The 16,957-nt window shown below is 42.0% G+C and overlaps 1 long non-coding RNA gene across 1 annotated transcript; it reads right to left on the reverse strand.

Moving 5' to 3' along the window:
- Positions 1 to 10,755: 10,755 nt before the first annotated feature.
- LOC109062927 lies at positions 10,756 to 11,360 on the reverse strand. The gene is made up of 3 exons (XR_002013160.2): positions 11,322 to 11,360; positions 11,023 to 11,193; positions 10,756 to 10,816 (listed from the first exon to the last, which is right to left on the reverse strand). It is a non-coding gene; the product is annotated as an uncharacterized LOC109062927 (long non-coding RNA).
- Between the last annotated feature and the right edge of the window lie 5,597 nt (positions 11,361 to 16,957).

A 16,957-nucleotide genomic window follows, 5' to 3' on the forward strand; every position in this document is an offset into this window, starting at 1 on the left:
CAAGTACCTCCAAATTCTAGCTGAACTGAATTTAATATAAATTTTAATCTTATTTAGGAATTCAATTCGAGGGTTAAGTAAGTGATTGATGGTTGTTCATGTCTATGCAAATTTACGAATTGCTGTAAACTTGGGATTTCACATTTTCATTCTCTTAAACTCATTCTTTCCTAGCTTTCTCTCTTCCTGCACCTTGTGTGAATGTGAGTACATGTGCTTATGTGTTAGATTAGTTTATATGTCTTAGATTTATCTAATAAAGCCTTATTTATATTGAAAATAGAAGTATCTTGTGTTTTAAATTAAATTAAATTAAATTTATGCATTTAGCAGACGCTTTTATCCAAAGCGACTTACAGTGCATTCAGGCTATCAATTTTTACCAATCATGTGTTCCCAGGGATCGAATCCCCAACCTTGCGCTTGTTAACGCAATGCTCTACCACTTGAGCTACAGGAACACACGTGTTTTGTGCTTACAAGTTAATGTCTTAAACTGCTGATCTTGTTAATGTGCTAATTAATAGTGTTTTCACTATATTTTGGATTTTAATATTTATTGCAGAGTTGATGTTATACTCTTTCAATAAATTGCTGGCCGACTCAGTGATCAGCCAGATCTTGTTAATGTGCTAATTAATAGTGTTTAAAATCTTAAATGATTCCCTTTGAGCTAAATTGACCTGTTTCCCTGAAGACAGTGATTAGCATGCTTAGGTGTGTTTGATTAGGGTTAGAACTAAACTCTCCAGGAAAGTGGATCTCACAAGCTAGATTTGAGGATCCCTACTGTAAGGTCCAGGCACTCGGTCAAAGGAAGGTATCCGGTGCTGGCTGAAGGTTTCTTGGGCGTTCGGTCTTTTCAGCGCGTAGAGTTATTCAATTTAAATCCAATTCTAATCTGACTCCATTTTAGTATGACCTCGAATTTAGGTTGACAGACACAAATTGGTTGATTGTCTGTCTCTAATTATTATTATTATTCTTCTGACATTTGATTATTCTAATTTAACTCTTTACTTTATATTTACTCGTTCATTAGGAATCTGTGTCGCTCAGGGTGCCCCACGACGGCCGTACTTCTACGTGTGCCCCACGATCACAAACTCGCCAGTCTCAACAGCAGTCAGAGGTTATGACTAATATTATTTAATAATTTTTATAAAATAATAATATTATAAAATTATTATAAAATAATTTAATAATTATTTCCCCCTCAGTTACCCATGTACAACTTAGTTAAAGCTCACCACAAAAATCAGCGGTTATGCTAGCACTATCTGTCTAGCCCCCCCGACAGTCATATAACTACGTACAACTTATTAAAGCTGAGACAATAATCAGCGGTTATGCTAGTACTCTTTGTCTAGCCCCGATAGTTAAAATTAACTACGTACAACTTAAATAAAGCTCAAACAATAATCAGCGGTTATGCTAGCACTACCTGTCTAGCCCCAGACAGTTATATAACTACGTACAACTTAATTAAAGCTGAGACAATTACCAGCGGTTATGACCAGTGCTCTGACTAGCCCCCCATAGTTACTGCAACTGAGTACAACTTAACTAAAGTCAAGCGGTTAGTCAGAAATCTAAAAACCTCACCTGATGTGCCCTATGCTCCATCTAGCCTGAGTTTTAGTATGCACTTAACCCTGGACGCAGATTTGCGGAAACATAGCCTTCACTTAATCTACTTGAGGAAACAATTTCAGAGTAATTTAGAGTAAACCAAATGTAACAATTTATTATCAGTCAGAACAGTATTATGCCAATTACATAGCCAATTCAGAGATATCAAATCAATACAAGACATCAAATTCTCAAAAGTGAATCTAAGAGTAAAAGATGCATACCTGACTTTTAGAAAAATACATAAGTATGAAGTGTATGGACACACTTCATGCTAAGGGCTCATTCTGGCTACAGAAGGCCCTGATCCTTTTGCTGTAATCGTTTAAATACCTCAGACCAAGACAAACATCCCCCGAGATGGAGACAGGAACTAACAATTGGAATTTGCATTAACTCAGGTCCCAAGCCTGGGTGGTTTTACAGCTCAATGGGAACAGGAGGTAATTTACATGGAGGACCCTGGGAAGGGGCACTCCCATTACAGTAGGCAAAATATCTCTTAACTCTTAGGATCTGTATTATCTTTTAATCTACTTTTGTAAGATTGAGACCATTGTACCAGTTGCACTGAGACATTCCAAATCATACCAGACATGACTGTTAGCACCCTTGCATTGACATTTTCATGTAATCATTTTGAGCAGATTGAGTAGAAGGAAGCATGGGTGAAGGGATTTAAAATGAAACAAATGGCCAGAAGGGAAGGAGGTCTCCTGCACCTCCACTCTGTGGGGTGTCTCGAAGATGCCCGTGTATGTTTTTATTGTCTGTTTCTCAGGAGATCAAAGTATCTCAGGTTCTTTCATCCTTACACTACTATAAGAGTTAGCATATCACACATTCACACAAACAAGAATCCTGTTTTTCAGAATATCTGCATGATCACAATTGTACAACAAACAAGTTACTGAGTAACTTTCAGACACAAATTTTCTCTTTGTAAATAGAACAAACAGAAGAACCACTGCATCTCCAAGCAGCAGTGTGTTGTTCCTCAGCATTACACAGACCAGGAAATAATTCAATCAGGCTAATAGTACAGTCATTTGCAACATTAAAATGAATCAGCATTTTAAACATATCAGGTGATTTAAGGATTCAAGTCACTCATTTAGACAGTCACTTGCTGCCACCTATGGCAGTTAAATTATTTCATTTTTGCAATCATTTAATATTTCTACATTACAAAGTTAAAGTTAAACTTAAAATAATTTATACAAAATCCATCTATGGTTGACTGTGATTTAATTTAATTGTTAATAGTCTCTGCCCGCACATCAAGTGTTGTCCTGCGCCGCACTCTGCTGCGATGGGTCCCGCAATTGTGCTGGTCTCTAATAGCAAGGTGCCTGTTATAATGTTATGATCGAGGCTCTGGACTCTGAGCATAACTTGTTTTTCTATAACAAATTATAAAATATTTTCTATAAAAATGTTAATGTCCTGTCAGTGACAAATAGCTTGTTTTATATTTAATTAAATTACAGTAATGTTATAAGTTAAGATTTACAAGAAATTTTTTAACAATAAAGCAGATTTGACTTGACTTGACTAACTGCTACTATGTAAAAGGAACACTGCTGTAAAAAAGCACCTTATTTGTGTTTGTAAAAATCCACCTTAAGTGTTTGCAAACCAAATGTTATTGCACTTTTGTTCATATACCAGTACTTTTAAATGAAAAAAGTGCACAATGCACTACTTTTGAATCCATTATTTTTGTGCATAACAATGCAATTCATTGTGATTAATCGTGATTAAAAATGTAATCATTGCCCAGCACTATATATATATAAGATGGCGGTGCGACAGCAGCTCGCAGCTGTGTTTTTAGACCTTTCTGAAGACAGCGGTACAACCTATGTTCATATATATCATCGACAAACCCCACTCAGATACAGAAATAATCCTGAAACTGCACTGCAAAACCGGGGAAGGGGACACCAAAAGCGGTACGAGAGGAAGCATAAGCGTGGGAAGAGAGTGGGAGTCCACGCTAGGCTAAAAACAAACCCTAGCCGGCCGGCTCTCCCGTCTGTCATGCTCTCCATTGTCTTCTCCTTGGACAAAATATTGGACTACATTCAACTTCAACTAGCTACACAGAGGAACTGTTGCATCTTTGTTTTCACAGAAATGTGGCTCAGTAACAGAATTCCAGACGCCCCCATTAAACTAGATGGGTTCACTGTGTTTCATGCCGACAGAGACAAAGACCTGTGTGGTAAGGCTTGCAGTGGCGGCCTGTGTGTTTACATCAACACATTATGGTGCACAAACTCTGTACTGGTCTCTAGATACTGCTCATCTCTAGTGGAGTTTGTTGCTGTTAAATGCAGACCTTTTTATTTACCACGGGAATTCACCGCAGTGTTTGTAGTTGGAGTGTACATTCCTCCTAGCGCTAATGCTGAAGCTAACGAGTCACTTTGTGAATTGTATGGGGCTATCAGTGAACTAAAAACACACACCCTGATGGACTGTTTATTGTCGCGGGAGATTTCAATCATGTGAATCTCAAAACAGTACTCCCTAAATTCCATCAGTATGTGGACTTTGCAACGAGAGGGACAAACACGTTGGATCTTGTTTACACAAACATTCCCAGCGCATACCGTGCAGAGCCCCTCCCCCACCTCGGCTACTCAGACCACATCTCTGCTGATTCCAGCATCCAGACCACTCATCAGACGCAACAGACAGGATCTGAAGCAGATTAGAACCTGGCCGACTGGAGCCATTTCTGCTCTCTAGGACTGCTTTGAGCAGACTGAGTGGCGCATATTCAGAGAGGCTACAACAACTAGCAACTCCATCAGCTTGGAGGAATATACAGCATCGGTGACCAGCTCCATCAGCAAATGCACTGATGACGTCACAGACCCCAAGACAATCATTACACACTCCAACCAGAAGCCATGGATGACTGCGGATGTGTATGCACTGCTTAAGTCCCGCAACTCTGCCTTCAAAACGGGTGATAAGGCAGCACTAAGAGAAGCAAGGGCCAAACGGTCTCGGGCAATCAGAGAAGCAAAGCGTGCACACTCCCAGAGAATCCACAACCAGTTCAGGGACAGCAACGACACTCGGCGTATGTGGCAAGGCATCCAAACCATCACCAACTACAGGCCATCACCACCTGCCTGTAACAGTGATGCCTCCCTCCCAGATGCACTGAATGACTTCTACGCAGATTTCGAGGCACAGAATGACACCATTGCGAGGCAGTTCATCCCCCCTCCTGACGATCAGATACTGTGTTTCTCCAGAGATGATGTGAGGAAGACTCTGAGCAGTGTTAAGACACGAAAAGCTGCGGGACCAGACAACATTCCGGGCAAAGTGCTCAGAGGATGTGCAGACCAGCTGGCTGATGTCTTCACTGACATCTTTAACATATCCCTGCACAGCACCATCGTCCCGGCGTGTCTCAAGGCTACCACCATCGTTCCTGTGCCGAAGAAGTGTCCAGCTTTAACGACTACCGACCCGTTGCACTCACACCCATTATCATGAAGTGCTTTGAGAGACTTGTCATGAAGCAAATTAAGAACCTGCTGCCCCCCACACTGGACCCACTACAGTTTGTGTACCGCCCAAAATGCTCAACAGATGATACCATCACATCCACCCTACATCTAGCTCTCACTCACCTGGATAAAAAAAGACACATATGTCAGAATGCTGTTAATAGACTTCTGCTCAGAATTCAATTCAATCATTCCTCAGATCCTGATTGAAAAGCTGAGCCTTCTGGGACTGAACCACTCCCTCTGTAACTGGATCCTGGACTTCCTGTCAGAGAGACCTCAGACAGCCCGGATCTGAAACAGCTTCTCCAGCACCACCACACTGAGCACTGAAGCTCCCCAAGGCTGTGTGCTTAATCCATTGCCTTCTCACTTTGCTGACTCATGACTGGAACCACATCATCAAGTTTGCTGATCAGCGTACAGAGAAGAGGTGCATCGGCTAGCGGACTGATGTAAAGTTAACAACCTGTCCCTGAAAGTGGACAAAACTAAAGAGATAGTTGTTGACTTTAGGAGATCACATAGCAACCACTCTCCGCTGAGCATTGACGGCTCCTCTGTGGAGATTGTAAAGAGCACCAAATTCCTTGTTGTTCATCTGACGGAGAACCTCACCTGGTCTCTCAACACCAGCTCCATAGCAAAGAAAGCTCAGCAGCGTCTTTACATATTACGCAGACTGAAGAAAGCACATCTCCCACCCCCCATCCTCACCACATTTTACAGAGGGACTGTGGAGAGTATTCTGAGCACCTGCATCACTACCTGGTTTGGGAATTGCACCATCACAGATCGCAAAACCCTGCAGCGGATCGTGAGGGCAGCTGAAAAGATCATCGGACTCTTTCTCCCCTCTATCACAGACATTTACACCACATGCTGCATTCGGAAAGCCATCATGATTACTAGTGACCCCACACACCAGCTCTTCACTTTCCTGCCATCCGGAAGAAGGTACAGAAGCATTTGGGCCCTCACGGTCAGATTGCGGGACAGTTTCTTCCCTCGAGTCATCAGACTCCTCAACTCCATGTGAACTGACCTGACAACTGTTCTATGTATATATATATATATATATATATATATCTATGTATATATATATATATATTGTAATGTCCCAGGCTGTTGCACTGTTTCATTCAGGCATGCACACACACACTTTATGTAGTCTGCAGTCTGTACTTTGTTTTATGTTCAACTTTTTACTTTTACTTTCTTCTTCCAGGTTTAGTATTATGTTAGATTATTTAAGATATTTTATGTATAGTCTTTTGCACAGTACAATTTGAGTTTTGTAGTTAATGTTGTCTTGTGTAGCACCATGGTCCTGGAGAAACGCTGTTATGTTTCACTGTGTACAAGCTGTATAGAGCTGAAATAATAATAAAGCCTCTCTGACTCTGACTCATCCAACTCTGGCTTTTTTCTCAGTGTTATTTCAGGGTTTTGATCTCTCAACTTGGAGGTACATTATATACTTAAGGTATAAACCTAACACTTGACTAGGCTGCCATGTTACATATTAATTTGTACTATATATGAACATCAAAGGTCATTTTAATTTTTGTGTATTTTGTGTTACTCCATAATGTTGTTCTAGCTGAGAATTTTTGTATATTGTATAGCCCTATGACCTAAATATAATCAGAAATATATATAGGTATATATATATATATAAAATATATATAGTATATATATATATATATATATAATATATATATAATAGTATATATATAAAAATTGAATAACGATGATATGGTTTTTAAAGACATTTCCAATATTTCAATATACATTAACGGTGTTTCCCATACATTGATTTGATTTGTGGCATTTGACTTCGTTGAATAAACATGAGCACTGCATGTTTCAAAATCAAAACATGTCACAGGTGTTTTATATGAATGTGAAAGTCTTCAGAAAAGTTTCAATGGCATTTTCATTTTATCAGATAAAGTAGCATTCATGAGCGGAGCTGCTTAGATCAGAAGCCGAGTAATAACACGATTTCAGTATAACTTTTCATTTTTTTTTTTTTTTGGGGGGGGTGGGGGGGTTATAGAAAATAATACTTTTATTTAGCAAGGTTGCTTTAAGTTGATCATTTTTTTTCTAAAATATTACATAGCCTAGTTTTATAGGAGGAGGACAGCAAGTTTTTAAAAGCAAATTCATTTTTCAGAAGTTTGTAGGTACAGACATCTGTTGTGGGCATTCTTGGCAGTTTTTCTGAGGCTTTTTTTATTATTACTCTTTTTAATAAATATTGTTCATATCAAAATTGGAATTATATTGTATTGACTAAAATAAAAAATATATTGTGATTAAATTTTGTCCATATTGTCCAGCCCTAATTGAATTCAATGCTGTCAGAAACACTTCAGGTCTTATTCACCGGTGAGAAAACATTACAGTACAAAGTGCATAATATTACATTAAAGTGCCCCTATTATGGGTAATGAAAGGTTCATATTTTGGTTTTGGGAGTACCCAACAACAGGTTGACATTTTGCTCAATGACTCCCAAACGATTCGTTTAATGATTAATTTTTCCAAACTCCTCCTTTGTGTGATGCTAAACTGTGGTGATTGGTCTGATGACTCAGTCTGTCATGATTGGTCTACTGCGTGCAGCGCAGATGAATAACAGAATGCCCATCATCATTATTTAAACCACAGCTCAGTGGTAAACACCCAAACGTATTGCTCTATTCTTTATCGGAACTACGAGTAATAACAACGACGGGTCTGCGTGCACAACAAGTGGGTTGGCATAAATATGCTAATGTTTCAGTTTGACATCACCTTGAAACAGCTAAAGATTCGTTTTAAAAACGACTCATTTTCATGACTCTGTGTTGACTCTTTCTTTTGAAAGACAATAACTTTATACATGGTGCACTTTTAGATTTACAAATTTGCAGGATGTTTTCATTCACTCAGAGCTATGTTATACACTGCATGAAAGGTAATTTTCAAAAAGCCATAATAGGGGCATTTTAATAACGCCTTTCATTCTCACTACATTGTTTCAATCATGTCTGCATGAACCGGGTGCGCAGAAGTATGCAAATATATGTTTCGACAGATAGGAATGACAGCCTATCTTCAGACCGAAGAATCTAATTTATGGGGTGTTGTGCGACATGGTGAGAGACGGTGTTTATGGAGGGTTGATTAGACCATTAGTGACTGTTATCAGGATGTGAAGAGACTTTCAACATGCATAGCAAAAAATGTTTTTAACCAAATCACCTACCCTGCCTTTAAAGTAGACATTTACAAATGCATATTAACTAAGGGTGTAAATAAGATGGTTCATCACGATACGGTACATTATTGATTCTCATACCCAGCATTACAGTATTTGCTGATACGTCAAAAAATTCTATGACACGATTACGATACAGGAGTATATTGATCGATTCATCGATCGTAGGCCTTCCGCTCCTTGAGTTCTCTCCACCGACATTTACACAGGTCCTACTTCTGGCTTTTTTTGTTCCGCAAATGTTATCTGCCATCTCTATCTTTCTGTTGCTCGTCTCAGCTAATGTTCGTCCTGTAGACTGAATGCTCTCTCCTCTGCATCATGAGTAGACACGCCCCTTTCTGCTGATTGGCTACAAGTTTGTTTTGCTATTCGGCCCGATTCAGTTTTCCAAAGCGTTTTTGAAAAATCACTTACCCTGCCTTTAAGTTGATTGAAAAATATAAGCTGCCAATCTTCCAGCTTAGAGTGAAGTCAGTACACACTAACATTTGTCCCAAATTATTGTTAATGTAATTTTAAAGAAAACTATGTGAGTTGTGTTGTAGTTAATAGACACTGACAGATTTTGAGTAATGCCACCAGTATTTGAACACACAGAAGACAATAGATATGAATTTTAAAAGACATGGTACTTCTTCTCCAGTGTGCTGATGCTAAATGTTGGAGGGTTCTGGTTGAAGGATAAGATTTATTGACATTAACTCATGATCTGCTCACATGTAAATGCACTTCGCTCTTAAGCATGTGGTACTGCAGACTAGGGATGCGCCGATCCGATATTCAAATCGGGTATCGGCTCCAATACTGCCATTTTTCTCGGATTGGGTATCGGTCAGAGAGGATCAATCCAAATCCGAGACTTATTTTTTTGATTGTGCGAATTATTCTGTTAATAATTCACGAGGACTGGAATTGAGAAGTTAAGTCCTTACATTAAAGTTAACATGAACTCTTTACTCTGCTTTGTCTGTCAGTCAGCCTTTAAACCCTGGTCGCGTTCTGTTACGACAGTCAGCTCAGTAAAGCTCTCTCCAAGATCGTTCTGTGTTCCCATTGTTATACTTTATTTGTAAATACATGTCTATGAATTTGCAAAAAGGACTTTATCTTCTTGCTGGAGTTTAATGTTGTTTTGTTACTTGCTACCGGGTGTCTGTGAGAACAAATCACGGGCATAGAAAAAACTATAAATTGTTTTTAACGTGCACAGTAACTGAAATTTAAAACTGTTAAAAGAAAGCCTCAATAACAGTTGCACATATATAATACACTACGCATCAATGTCTCTTCTCTTTGTGCTTTGCGCTTTTTAACACAAAGTGCTTACAATGTGCGCTTCTGGTGTGCAGAATGATGCGGTTGAAGCAACACGGCAACACGACTCCGGATGTGTCCAGGCTGTGACTCCGTGTTGCCTCAAGCACATCATTCTGCACACCAGAAGTGCACATTGTAAGCACTTTGTGTTGCACTGTATTGTTTTGTCCTATCGTATTTATCATATGTTGTTGCCTTATTAAAAAATATGCTATACATTTAAAAGAAATGTATTTTCATTTTATAGTATATACTTACATATAAATACATTCATTAATGTTTTTAATGAATCGATTTTATAATAATACAAATAGAAATGTGTAACATTTTACCATATTTAGTTCAACACTTTTTTGTTCCCCACAAAATAGTTTTTTCACAAAATTTTTGGATTTTTAGAATTATTGTGCACTGATTTTTCTAGAATAGCTTTTGCTGATGAATTATCCACTAACCTAGTTTATGATATTTTTTGTCATAGATTATGAATATGCATAGGCCTATATTTTTCCATATTTATTTACTTTTATTTTTTCCTTTATAATGAAGTAGTCTGTATCAAGTAGATTGTGAAAGAATGATTATCAGTTCTACACACAGAGATATATAAATTCTACATTTATTTAAATGGAAAAAAAAATAAAAAATTCACTGGTATCGGATCGGTATCTTTACTGAACCCTACGTATTGGAATCGGTATCGGAGGTGAAAAAGGCGGATCGGAGCATCCCTACTGCAGACTGTATCACATATCACAATGTCAAGTTTATTTTGATTAATTGTCCAGTTCTGATGAGAAGTGTGTAATATTTTTTAATTTATGAAACTGTGGTGGGTCACTGCAGTCTGGGTAATTAATCGGATACACTTAAAATACTTACTTCAGCTTTTCCAGTCTACACTGTACATTTTCAAACAGAGTCAAGATGATCTTCATTCCTGGGTTTTCTAGTTTATTCTCACTCAGATCCAGCTCTGTCAGATTTGAAGGGTTTGAATTTAGAGCTGCAGCCAGAACATGACACCCTCCTTCTGTGATCACAGTTTTTCTTCAGACTGCATAAAGAGAAAACACTTCAGTTTTAATCTGAATAATTACCAGTATGTTTTAGCTGACAGTTGACAAATACTGCTGATGAAGATGATGATGATACCCATATTACAAAAGTCACATATGGTTTTTCAGTCAGCAATCTCTTACACAAGATACATAAAAAAAAATTAAGAATTTAAAAGTGTCCTTGTAACAATGAAAAACTCACATCAGTGTGTTGAGTGTACAGTGTTTATCCTGCAGTAGAGCAGAGATCTTATTCACTCCTTTGTCTCCTAGTTTATGTTCACTCAGATCCAGCTCTCTCAGGAGTAACGGGTTTTTACCCACAATTCCAGTCACATACTGACAGCCTTCATCTGCAGCAGGACCCAAAAACCTGCAGAAGAGAAGATGAAGTAAACTGAAACACTGTGAAAGGGATGGACATACAAACTGTTTTAGTGAAATATTCTTTATAAATAAATTGCCTGCATATTTATTTTTCATTATTTCATCATGTCTCACCTCAGAGTCTTGAGTTGACAGTTTGGATCCTGTAGTAAATCACTGAGCTGCTTCACTCCTGATGGTCCAGGATCATTTCCTGTGAGATCCAGCTCTATCAGGTGTGAAGGGTTTGATCTCAGAGCTGAAGACAGAGCTTTATAACCTTCTTCAGTGATACTGCAGTCTGAAAGTCTATTAGAAAAGGTTTTTATTATATTCAAAATTATAATTAATCCAGGTCGGTTCTAGATATTAGGAGGTCCTAGGCAAAATTCATGTTGGAGGCCCCCCACCTCCAATAAAAAGCATTTGAAACAAATATGATCACTGAACGTTTTGTTTATACAACATCTAATTTTAAATTTTGCAAATTTTTACTTATGCAGTACAAAAGTTTGGACCCATTACTATTTTTAATGTTTTTGAATAAAGTCTTGTATGCTCATCAAGCCTGCAATTTAAAATAATAGTTTTTTTATTTTACTATACTTTAAAATATATTTATGTGATCAAAGCTGAATTTTATCAGCCATTACTCCAGTCTTCAGTGTCCCATGATCATACAGAAATCATTATAATATGCTGATTTATTATCAATGTAGGAAACAGTGCTTAATGTTTATTTTTTATCTTTGATACTTTTTTCAGGATTTGTTGATTATAAAGAAGTTGTTTAAAAATAATGTTATAACAATATCTCTTTACTATCACTTTTTATCTATTTAACACAACCTTGCTGAATATTACAGGTTTTTTTTTTTTTTTTTTTTTGATCAAATAAATTCAGGTTTGATGAGCATAAAAGACTTTATTCAAAAGCATTAAAAATAATAATGGGTCCAGACCTTTGACTGGTACTGTATGTAAATATTAATCAACTTAATAAACTTTATCTAAGGTAAATTCTTTTTTGTTTGATGAAGATGTTATTGTTGTTGTTGTTGTTATTTTGCTGTTTTATTCAATTTATTCACAGTTCCAGAATACCACTTCAGTAGATGAACATCTACTGTGCTTTTATCATTTTTTCCCTAGCTGCGGAATGGGCAGGATTTCCTCCAGTTTAATCAATATTGACTACAGATATATTCATATTATTAATATCAATAATATGATATTATGTGTAGCATTGTTACCTTAAATATGAGAAATATATATATATATATATTGTGGCGGGGTGAAGTAGGACACGACTCGAGGATGAGGGTAAGTTCCCCGAAGAGTGAATTTTATTGACAGAAATTGGTGGTGGAAGGCGTTGCTGTGAGGCGGTTTGGTGCTCGGTGCTTGGCGTCTTGGCTTAACGGTGCGCTGGTGCAGTGTGGGTCCGTGCTCTCCCGTGGGTGTAGGGGCTGGCGGTCACACGCTGCTCTCTGCGGCCAAAAGGGAAAGACAAGGTTAGCCGAGTCCTGCGGAGACATCTCGCACCTCTGTGCCCGTTTGCAGGGTTCATAACAGCAGCGGCTGATGGGGCGCAGGTGTGGCCGCTCAGCCCGTGATGAGCAGGTGCAGGTGTGCTCCGTTCCCAGGGGGACGCTGAGGAGAGCTCGGGACACGTGTCACACCCCCCCCAATCCGTCTGCAGCAGGAATGGGCGGTTGAAGTCCGGGGGCACAGAGGACCGGTTCTGTTGTGAGGGCCGCCTTGATCCTGAGGAACGCTGCTTCCGTCTCGGAGGTCCACGGGACCTTCTCCGGCTGCCCCTTCCTGGTCAGGTCTGTCAGGGGAGAAGCTAAGGAGGAGAAGTTAGGGATAAAGCAGCGGTAATACCCCGCCAACCCCAAAAAGGCCCGCACCTGTGTTTTGGAGGTGAGCCGCGGCGCGTAGAGGATAGCTGCCACCTTCTTCTCTTGAGGCTTGATAAGGCCGCGGCCCACCTGGTATCCCAAGTATTTGGCTTCGGCGAGGGCCAGATGACACTTCCGGGGGTTGGCGGTCAGGCCAGCCCGGCGTAGTTCCGTCAGCACCCTCCGCAGCCGCTCCAGATGGTCCTCCCAGGTCTCCGAGTGGATCACAACATCGTCGAGGTAGGCTGCCGCGTAGGCCTGGTGCGGCCGGAGGAGGACGTCCATCAGCCGTTGGAAGCTGGCCGGGGCCCCGTGTAGGCCGAAGGGAAGGACCCGGTACTGCCAGTGGCCACTTGGGGTAGAGAAGGCCGTTTTCGGTTTTGCCTGATCCATCAAGGGGACCTGCCAGTAGACCTTGGTGAGGTCGAGAGTGGATATGAACCGGGCCCTTCCCAAACGGTCCAGTAGCTTGTCGACGCGGGGCATGGGGTAACAGTCGAACTCGGAGACCTTGTTCAGGCGGTGGAAGTCGTTGGTTCAATTACCCCTAACCTCAGCATCTCCTGTACTTCCTCCTCGATGGCGTGTCGCCGAGCCTCCGGGACATGGTAGGGCCTCTGCCGGACGATGGTCCCCGGTGGTGTGCGGACATCAAGTTCTAAGACGTGGGTCCGCCCAGGCTGGGGGGAGAACAAATCTGGAAACTGACTGACCAGGTGCTGCAGCTCCGACTTTTGGGCGGCGGAGAGTTGGGGGTCCATATCCACAACCACGGGAGTCAAGCTGGTGTAGGCGGAGAGCTGGGGCCAGGTCCCGACCCAGCGCTTCAGAAGATTAATGTGGTAGAGTTGATCCTCCCTCCTACCGGGCTGCCATTCACAGTACGTAACGGGGCCGACCTTTTTTTGTGACTGTATAGGGACCATGCCAGGTGGCCAAGAACTTGCAGCCGGCCGTGGGCACCAGCACCAGGACGTGGTCTCCTCGCTGGAACTCCCGTGGTTGGGCCGCCCGGTTGTAATGCCGTTGCTGTGCCTGCTGTGCCTTGACGATGTGTACCCCGAACGATGGGCATCACTCGGTCAATCCGTTCCCTCATCTCACCCACGTGTTCAACGGTGGTTCGGTGTGCCGGCAGCTGTTGTTCCCAGGCCTCTCGGGCAACGTCGAGCAGACCCCGGGGCTGTCGGCCGAAGAGCAGTTTGAATGGGGTGAAGCCCATGGAGGCCTGAGGGATTTCTCGAACGCCGAAAAGCACGTAGGGGAGCATCTGGTCCCAGTCCCGTCTGTCTTCGGCCGCCACTCGGTGCAACATCTGTTTCGGGGTCTGGTTGAAACGCTCGATGAGCCCGTCGGTCTGGGGTGGTACACCGTGGTGCGGAGCTGTTGAACCTTTAGTAGTTTGCAAACGTCCGCCATCATCCAGTACATGAAGGGGGTACCCTGGTCAGTCAGGATCTGGGAGGGGATGCCGACCCGGCTATTAAAAAGAAGGAAGAGCTCCTGGGCTATGGCCTTCGTTGTGGCTTTACGGAGGGGGATGGCCTCAGGATACCGGGTGGCATAGTCCACAATGACACGGATGTGTTCGTGCCCCCGGGCGGACTTCGGCAGCGGCCCCACCAAATCCATCCCAATCCGCTCGAAGGGCACCTCTATGATAGGCAGCGGTATTACCGGGCTGGGGGGAGGGGTCCGAGGCGACGTCCGTTGGCACATTACCACTTGTAAATAAACTGTTCACTTGCACTAAACCCTCTGTCTCCATCTTGGTTTGTGACAGAAGACCGGACCTACAACATCAACTTTATGGATCCCCAGTCACCCGCTCCTGTAGATCTTCTGCAGGAGCTGGGCAACGTCCTCCGGTCAGCACTCACTGCTTCATCCACTCCCCGATCTGCCTCCGCCAGTCCCATGGCGCTGCCTGCGTCATATGCGGGGGAATCAGCTGGAAGTGGCGATTTTCTACTCCAGGTCTCGCTGTACATTGAGGCGCAACCGCAGAAATTCTCCACCAATCATTCCAAGGTAGCATTTTTAATTTCTCTACTGTCTGGGGAGCCCTGCAATGGGCAAATGCCATCTGTGATGCAAACAGTGCCATAAATAACTCTTTTGAAGCTTTTACCACCCACTTTAAGGAAGTGTTCTGCTCATCTGCTGAAGAAATCTCTACGGCGGATCAACTACTGCGGTTGCGTCAGGGCGAAACAACGACCAGTGACTACACCATCCTGTTTCGAACATTGGCGGCAGCTAGTGGATGGAACGAAGCAGCGCTTCTAAGCATCTATCTTCAAGGTCTTAATCCACGGATCCGTGCACAAATGGCGATCTATGAAGATTCCATCAGATTAGAGAACTTTATGCTGAAGGCCAATCACATTTTACAGCAACTAGTCGCCTGCCCAATCGTCAAAGCCGCCCACCAGTCTGGTTCTCCCGTTAAAAGCCCTCCAGTACCAGAGCCCATGCAAGTGGAATCCACGCGTCTATCATCTGAAGAACGCAAACGCCTGCTCGCAGTGGGACTCTGCCTTTACTGTGCCTCGCCTGATCATATCATCAGTGCCTGCCCAGTCAAACCCCCACGTCCTTCAGTGAGTACTATCCATCAGAACCCTGTAATTTCCAAACTTACCACCATGCCAGCCCAACTAGTCACCCCAGAATGCACTGTTTCTGTTTCAGCCCTGGTGGACTCGGGCTCCTCGGGCAACTTCATCTCCCAAAGCCTCCTAAGCCGTCTCCAGTTGCCGCTCTTGCTTGAAGAAGCAAAGAAAAAAATTAAAACAGGAGAATTAACTTTGAGCAAGTTTGGAGGAAAATCGGAGGTATGGAAACATTTTAAACTAGTCGTGGGGAGAGACAACATAGGTGTTGGCTTTGTCTCTTGCATTAAATGGGGCACGCTGCTCGCCTATGACAGCAAAAAATGGGGACTTCGACGATGAACAGACACATGAAGCAGGCTTGCCATGACAGAAATTATGATAGTAGTCAGCCTCAGCCCTCAATGTCCTCTTTTGTTACTTTTCCAAGCATTCCCCTGAGGGCGAGGCAAGCTATCACAGAGAAATGCGTTGAGTTTTGCTGCAAGGACATAAGGCCATTTTACGTTGTAAGTGGCCAGGGCTTCAAGCGGCTAGCTCAAGAATTAATCAATGTTGGTGCTACATATGGTCGTATATCGGCCCAGTCCATTCTGCCTCACCTTAGCACCGTTTCCAAGGCTTGCATAGAAAAGGCAGATGAGAGGAGGGAAGTTCTGGCACAGACGCTCAAAGATGCTCTGAAGAATGGAGACGTAGCGAAGAGCACAGATATGTGGACTGATGACTACAGAAAGATAAGTTACATCACAATAACGTGCCACTATATCACAGACGACTATAATTTAGTTGGTAAAACTCTCACCACCGCAATGTTTCCCATGGACTAATCGTTTTGGTTTCTTTTTATTTATTGTACAATTAGCAAAAGCAAAAAAGGCATCTAATTTTGGCTTGATCTTTTTTTTTTGAACAGATTATTGTGGGTAACAGATGAAGGCAGCAACATTATTGGGGTTGTTGGATCATATAGAAGGCTTTCTTGTCTCGATCACCTAATTAATACTGTCCTTCGCCACGGTCTGCATGCCGACGCACTGTCCGAAAACGCGCCAGATATAGGAGAGACCATATCTGCTGTGAAAGGACTTGTAAGATATCTAAAACAATCTGGCCTGGTTGTGCAATTGTCAAAGACAGTGCTACAGATGGGGGAGACGCGTTTCAGCACAGTGTACCTCACACTCAAGTCAGTGCAAGACATATACTCAGAGCTACAGGAGAAACTGGAGAACCGCGGTGAGGTTGAGCG

This window comes from Cyprinus carpio, unplaced genomic scaffold (assembly GCF_018340385.1).
Source record: "Cyprinus carpio isolate SPL01 unplaced genomic scaffold, ASM1834038v1 S000006796, whole genome shotgun sequence".
Taxonomy (NCBI): Eukaryota; Metazoa; Chordata; class Actinopteri; order Cypriniformes; family Cyprinidae; genus Cyprinus; species Cyprinus carpio.